The sequence below is a fragment of the Trachinotus anak genome, unplaced genomic scaffold (assembly GCF_046630095.1).
Source record: "Trachinotus anak isolate AG129_WGS33_773 ecotype Australia unplaced genomic scaffold, CSIRO_AGI_Tana_v1 ptg000011l, whole genome shotgun sequence".
In the NCBI taxonomy this organism is placed as follows: Eukaryota; Metazoa; Chordata; class Actinopteri; order Carangiformes; family Carangidae; genus Trachinotus; species Trachinotus anak.
The window spans coordinates 21,540,051-21,546,228 of record NW_027273862.1 but is presented as its reverse complement, the minus strand read 5'-3'; the positions used below and the strand labels follow the sequence as shown (position 1 = coordinate 21,546,228).

The following is a 6,178-nucleotide window of genomic DNA, read 5'->3' as shown; positions in this document are numbered from 1 at the left end:
TTAGTAAAGACTGAAACAGAGCCTTTTTTTTTTATTATTCATCATCTCATCTTAAACACAGCTCTGAATGAATAATGTTGCTCTGTATTGGCCGGATGTATATATAAGCAGCTGTTTACTAACAATTTATTATATATAAAAGGTGATAATATACCAATGTTGTGTTGATGGCATGTTTCCACTGTCCCAAAAAAGCCAAAAAATATTTCAGTTTCAAAATCAAACAAATTATCACAAGCTGGTTCATGACAAAGATAAATTCAGAAAACTGAAGTTTGGAATAGTAGTGCACTTTTATTAGGAAATGGAACAACTATCACAAGTCTCAGTAGATTTTTACTAATGTTTATTCATCCAAAAATATGACTATGCATATTTGCAAATTTTTCAACAATGCTTCATTCAATTACTAATCCTCACAAGCTGTTGGGTACAACGACAGCCTTGGCCAATACTGGAACAAGATTGGGTTTCAGTATGGGCTTTGCCTGGGGGAGACAGAGAGAAGCTAAACCTGAAAATCTATTTCTCATAATTATGAATGAATATTAATGTCCATAATACACTGAGCAGAGCTGTAAGACACTGGGAAAAGGTTGGAGAAGGTTCTGTAGAGATGACAATTGCAACTATTGATTAGGTGATTACATACATTTCTTACCTACTCTGTCTTGTATAAGGTGCAAAACACAAGGTTGACAATAAAAATCTATGCTTTAAGAAAATTAACAAGGTGCAGTCACTTGTGGTATTCAATTTCTCTGCAGCTGGGAAAGAAAAATCCATTGTTCAAATCTGTACCCTTCAAAGCATCACATTAACAATTCAATTATAACTGAATCCCCTTCGAGCAGTAGCAATAATCAGATTACATTTTTTTCAGTAATTTTGAAAAAAAAATCTCATCTCATTACAATCAAAGGTTTGCATTTAGATTGTGTGTGTGTGCAGCAAACACCAGCGCGATGTGTTTATTCATGTAAGCTCTGAGCCAAACCGAGTGGACCATCAATCAACACACTCTGGGTAGAAGTGACTTTCTCCTTCCTTGTTCCTTTCTCACGCTGTTCCACACCTCCTCCCTCCACCAGAGAGTGGAGCGTGTTCGCTGATGCGTGAACGCAGCAGCCACGACAGAGCCGCGCAGAAAACAAATGTCGTCCCTGGTCTGGCTACTCTGTCATGGATCATCAAGATGAGTTCATTGTTATTATTTCCTCTGTTAGACTCAATGATGGAACAACAAGCCACATCATGCTCAGAACACCTGCTGGTTGATAATTGTCACAACACGGCAAAGGGATACAATCAAGTGACGTGATGTGCTGCATGCATCCGCTGGCACACACAAGGATTCAGTCGCTGCTATGCAGGCACAGACACACACACTATCACCACACACACACGCACACACACAAATATGAGGACACTGTAATAAGTGTGTGGTTTAAATTCTCTTTGATGCTCTGGATACCCCCCGCTGTTCACCATATTACTCTGCACACATCAAACAGGTTGTTTTGGGAAGAAAAAGGGACATGATGACAAGACTGTGGCTCACTATTCAACTCATCCTGTTGCCAGGCTTTTTATGCAAATAAAAAAAAGAAAAAAAAAAAGGCTCCTCTAACTCTTACTGCTCTCTCTTAGTCCCTCTTTTTGTCTCTGGTGCTCTGCCATGGTTTCTCTTTTCTGTGCTTTTTCCTCACAATATCTCCTTCTTCTTCTTCTTACCTGTCTTCTCTATGTAACTCTTGCATCTGTTTCCCTCAAGCTTTTTTTTTTTTTTTTTTGCAGAAACGTTCTATACATTTCACACCAACCTATTTTTCTGCTGTGCCCAGACCTGTCTTCATTTTTCTCGTAAACTGCGGTCCCCTACCATCCTCTTGACAGTCACCTGGAGATTGTCGCAGCATGCCACCCCATCATAGCTGACCATCCAGACAATGTCAGCATGAGTCACAGTTCACAGATGATGCTGACCCTGCCCGTCCGCTCTGCAACCAGGGAACACGCTGCCATCCTGCAACATAAGATCTGGCCTGAATGTGCTCGTGCATGCCTATTTTGATGCATGTGTAAATGTGTTTGTACAAAGACAGTCAAAGAAGCAATGAAAAGCAACACATTTTGCCCTTTGTGTTGATTTGTGTTATGTGTGCAAGTGCATCCACATGTGCAGTGCACCTACTGAACTGGAGATTTCTATGGCAATGTCTGTGCATGAGTCTATTGGTATGGATGGCATAGTGTGATCTTGAGAGTGATCTGTGCTCACCGCCTCCCAGCTGGCCCCTCCCATCCCATAATTCGCCGCTACCTCCAAAGCCCCTCTAACCTTTCTCCTGCACTCCCATCTGTCAATCATGTTCATTGCAGCATAGCAACATAGGGACACTGGGTTCAGTGTTAATTGAACCTTCACACTTTACATTGGAATAAACCAACATCCCTTATGTGTTATTCCTGAGGAAAGCCTTTACAGAGCCATTATTAATCATAGCACACAGCTCAGGGAATATCTATTAGCTGATAAAACATTTGGAAAAATGAGGTTGGAGCCAGTTGTAGTTACAGATGTATCGTCTAAAAATGTATATACATTTATTAGTTTAAATTTGAAATATTGAAATGTATCTGTGTTCTGAGGGTTTAGCCGAATGAACTTCCTTTAATGTGTGAAAGACTTTGCATAAAACACATTTTCCTATACTGAAAGGTCACACTTTTTGAAGGCATAGTTGTAGGTGTTCTAACACTAATTAAAGCAACAAAAATGTTTCTGAACAGTGTCATTCAGATGGTCACAAAACAGCAATTGTGGGCACTTCCAAGTGCAGAGGAAAATATGCTTCAGCCTTGAATTCCCACAGTGTTTAAAGAATCGGTCTCATGATGTTTCAATGAAAAGTTTGTTCCTCTTGTCATCATGTTGAACATTCTCCATCAGTCGTAGGACGTCAGTATGCTTCAAAAGACCTGCTCATCACGTTGTACGACCTAGATTGTTTCAAGCATACTGAGCCCTTAAATGTAACACGGTTTTCTTCAGAAGCAGGGGCAAAGTCTGCTTTGAAGCTCATCCCCAGTGGTAGTTTCTGCATGAGTTTATAGATGTGCAAAATGTCATTAAAATCAATTTTGCTCAAGTCAGTTTTTGACTGAATGCTTATTGGATCCATAGCCTTGTGTTCTCAGTCTAGCTTGTGTTTATCAAATCATTCTTGACATCCTTATTTCTGCCTTTATTAAATATTTAATCATGCAAATTTTATATTTTTGAACCGTGCTCTTGCAAATTGAGAGTTTGCTTGATAGATGATGTTCCGTCTGTCAGACTTGATCACTTTAGGATGATCCCTGCTGGATAAATTCTCTTGGGTGATCCACATTACCAAAGAAATTTGTTGATGTCAAAATGGTGCATAGTTTGGGTTTAAAGATGGGGGATAAAGTTTATCACTTTGAAGCAGAGCATTGCACAATGTTGCATCATGTGTGTTGCCACATGGAACTGAAAATGAATGTAAAACACAGAAATCATAGAGGATCTGTCTGATTGTTCTTTGACAGGAGTGTGTTTCTTGGAATGCTCTCTCTGCCTCACTCCACACTCTCTAAACAAATGACAGTACAACAGTGCTATGCCGGTGACAAAATGTCATGTCAGTAATTGTCCCTGGATGCTTATCCGCTCTTGAGCCAGGATGGACTGACAGTATTTCCTGCTCTGTCCCTCTCTCAATCAATTCACTGAGAGAAGGTTAAGTTCTCTTCTCACAAGCCACTATTTTCCACCTTGCGGGAGAGTCTTGGATAGAGATCAGACTGCAATCAATTAACTGTCTGTGTCATTGCAGGATTAGCTCTACCTACAGCATGGCCACATAAGTCTGGATGCTTGCCCAATAATGGGCAGGTAATAGAGCAAGTGACTGCACGTCCCCTGGGGAAGATTAGTGCTGTATGTACAAGACTGGGAGTAACAAATGGCATGTAACAGAAATAGAGTTCACTGAAACACAAATGTATCTCTAATTCAACCATTTTTAAGATACTTTTCAATAAGAATAAGTGGATGAATTGTTGGATTACTTACACACATGAAGGGACTGGAAAATGAATTCAAGTTAGAAGATAAAGAATATAAATTCCAGTCTTCATATACACAAATTCATGTTCTCCTCTCGTTGGAAAGTAATTGTCACAGTTCATTCAGTTATTCATTCATTCTCATCCTGCCTTTTCCTAATATCACTAACTCGCCTGTCATTTCACACCCTGCCACTCCCATCTGCCCCGCAGTAACCCTGACCCTTCCAGTCCTACATCGCCTCCTCACCTGTTTCTCATTCCCCAATTACTTCCTACTATATATAGCAGTCTGTTTCCACTCTGTTAGATTGTTCACTGTGCTTTCTATATCACAGCTTTCTAGTCTTACTTAACCTGTTTTTGTCTGTATGTTTTGACGTCCTGACTCTTGCCTTTTGCCTGGTCCTCTGCTTTTTGTGCCTGTTTCTAGATTCTGCCCATTGCTGACTACTTCTTGCTCGTGTTTTTCCACCCCAGTTTAGATGAAACTATTTCACAAAACAGCCGAAGTCCTACCCCCAACCTTTACAAACACCGAAGGAAAAAAAAAAAAACCAGAAAAAAAACAAGCTCCCTGCTCCCCGTTATACTGATGCTCTTATGTTTCATCTGGAGCCACCATAAGTTTAAATTTTTTATTCATCCAGCAATTTGGTTTATAACAACACACTTGCAAATCTGAAGACATTCCCATCAACCTCAGCTGTATTTTGCGGTTAATGCTAATTAAGAAATGTTGTAGCATGTTAACAGGCTAAACTCTGGTAAAAGCATGGTAAACGTTACATCTGCTAAACATCTTCAAGTTAGCATGCTAATGGTGGCGTTTAGCTCAAATTCTCACAGAGCTGCTTAGTCTCAGTCTTGCTCCTATTCTGCTGAACTGTGCCACCTACCTTCTCCTCCTACTGGGTAAATAAAGCCGACATGGATACAATAGTGCACTGCATGTTTTTAAGAAATGGACACGCACTCTCACACAAATAATCACACAAATATGGGCCTTTCTGTATTTGTGAGAACACTCAGACAAACACACATTCACATTAGCGACCATGTGATATTCAAGGTACTTTGTAGAGAAAGGTATTTGTCCCTTTTCCGTCTCTGAGCTTGAATAGGCCTCATTCCTCTCAATAGTTCCTCATTATCCAACCTGCTGGTCTTTGAGTTTGATTGATTGTTCATAAAACATGCATGACCCTCATGAATTATTGTGAGAGAACATCCAATAAATTGTTTTAGATGGCTTATTAAAACAACGTTACTGGCCTGGCATATTAAATTATTTGCAATCCTGTAAATCTCAGAGGTGATTTGAAAATAAGCCATTAAAGGCATCATGGTGACATTTCTCCACTCTTCCTACAACATAACCATCTCTGTCACAGGTCTTTTTAATCACAAGGAATTTTGTCATCAATCACATTCCATTTGGCCTTTAATAAGATACAGACAGAATGTGAGGAGATGAATCTGGAGAAATGTGCAGGGTCGGGAAGGCAGTTTTATGAATATTATCAGGTTAACGATGATTAATGTTACTTGGTTATAAAGACACAGCTGTAAACTTCTCAACTTTCAACTGTCTTTTTCCAAAATACAATTGCACAATTTAGTGTATCAGGTAAGCGTTATGAAAGTAAGCAATTAAAATAGAAATTACATAGAAATACAATACAATCATATTTGTACAAAATATTTTCAAAAATGAGATGCAAGTACCCATCGGTACAAAGGATAAACAGTGAGTTATTAAATTCACTCCGTGTACAGACTGAAATATAAAAAAGAAAACAAACATCTCTTGCTAAGGGCTTAATTTTATCCAATTTCAACAGAATTATTGTGTCAATTCATCATTCAGCTTGTAGATACCTGTTTGCACCGTAAAATTACATTTAGACTGAGTATAGATTTTGATACGAACACACCATTCGTCTTTGCGAATGGACATAGAGTTGGCCATATGTTTGAGTTGTGTGACCCTCTTTCACCCTCCCTGCATCCCATGGGTGAAGTGTGGAGACAGGAGGGGGAGGAGAGAAGGAGGTGGAAGGGACATTCATGCTGCTGCCTC

At 39.5% G+C, this 6,178-nt stretch overlaps 1 long non-coding RNA gene across 1 annotated transcript; it reads right to left on the bottom strand.

The window, feature by feature from the left end:
* Positions 1 to 292: 292 nt before the first annotated feature.
* LOC139628445 (uncharacterized) lies at positions 293 to 4,240 on the bottom strand. Its single transcript, XR_011692780.1, has 3 exons — positions 4,103 to 4,240; positions 1,824 to 2,026; positions 293 to 1,177 (listed from the first exon to the last, which is right to left on the bottom strand). It is a non-coding gene; the product is annotated as an uncharacterized lncRNA (long non-coding RNA).
* Positions 4,241 to 6,178: the final 1,938 nt, after the last annotated feature.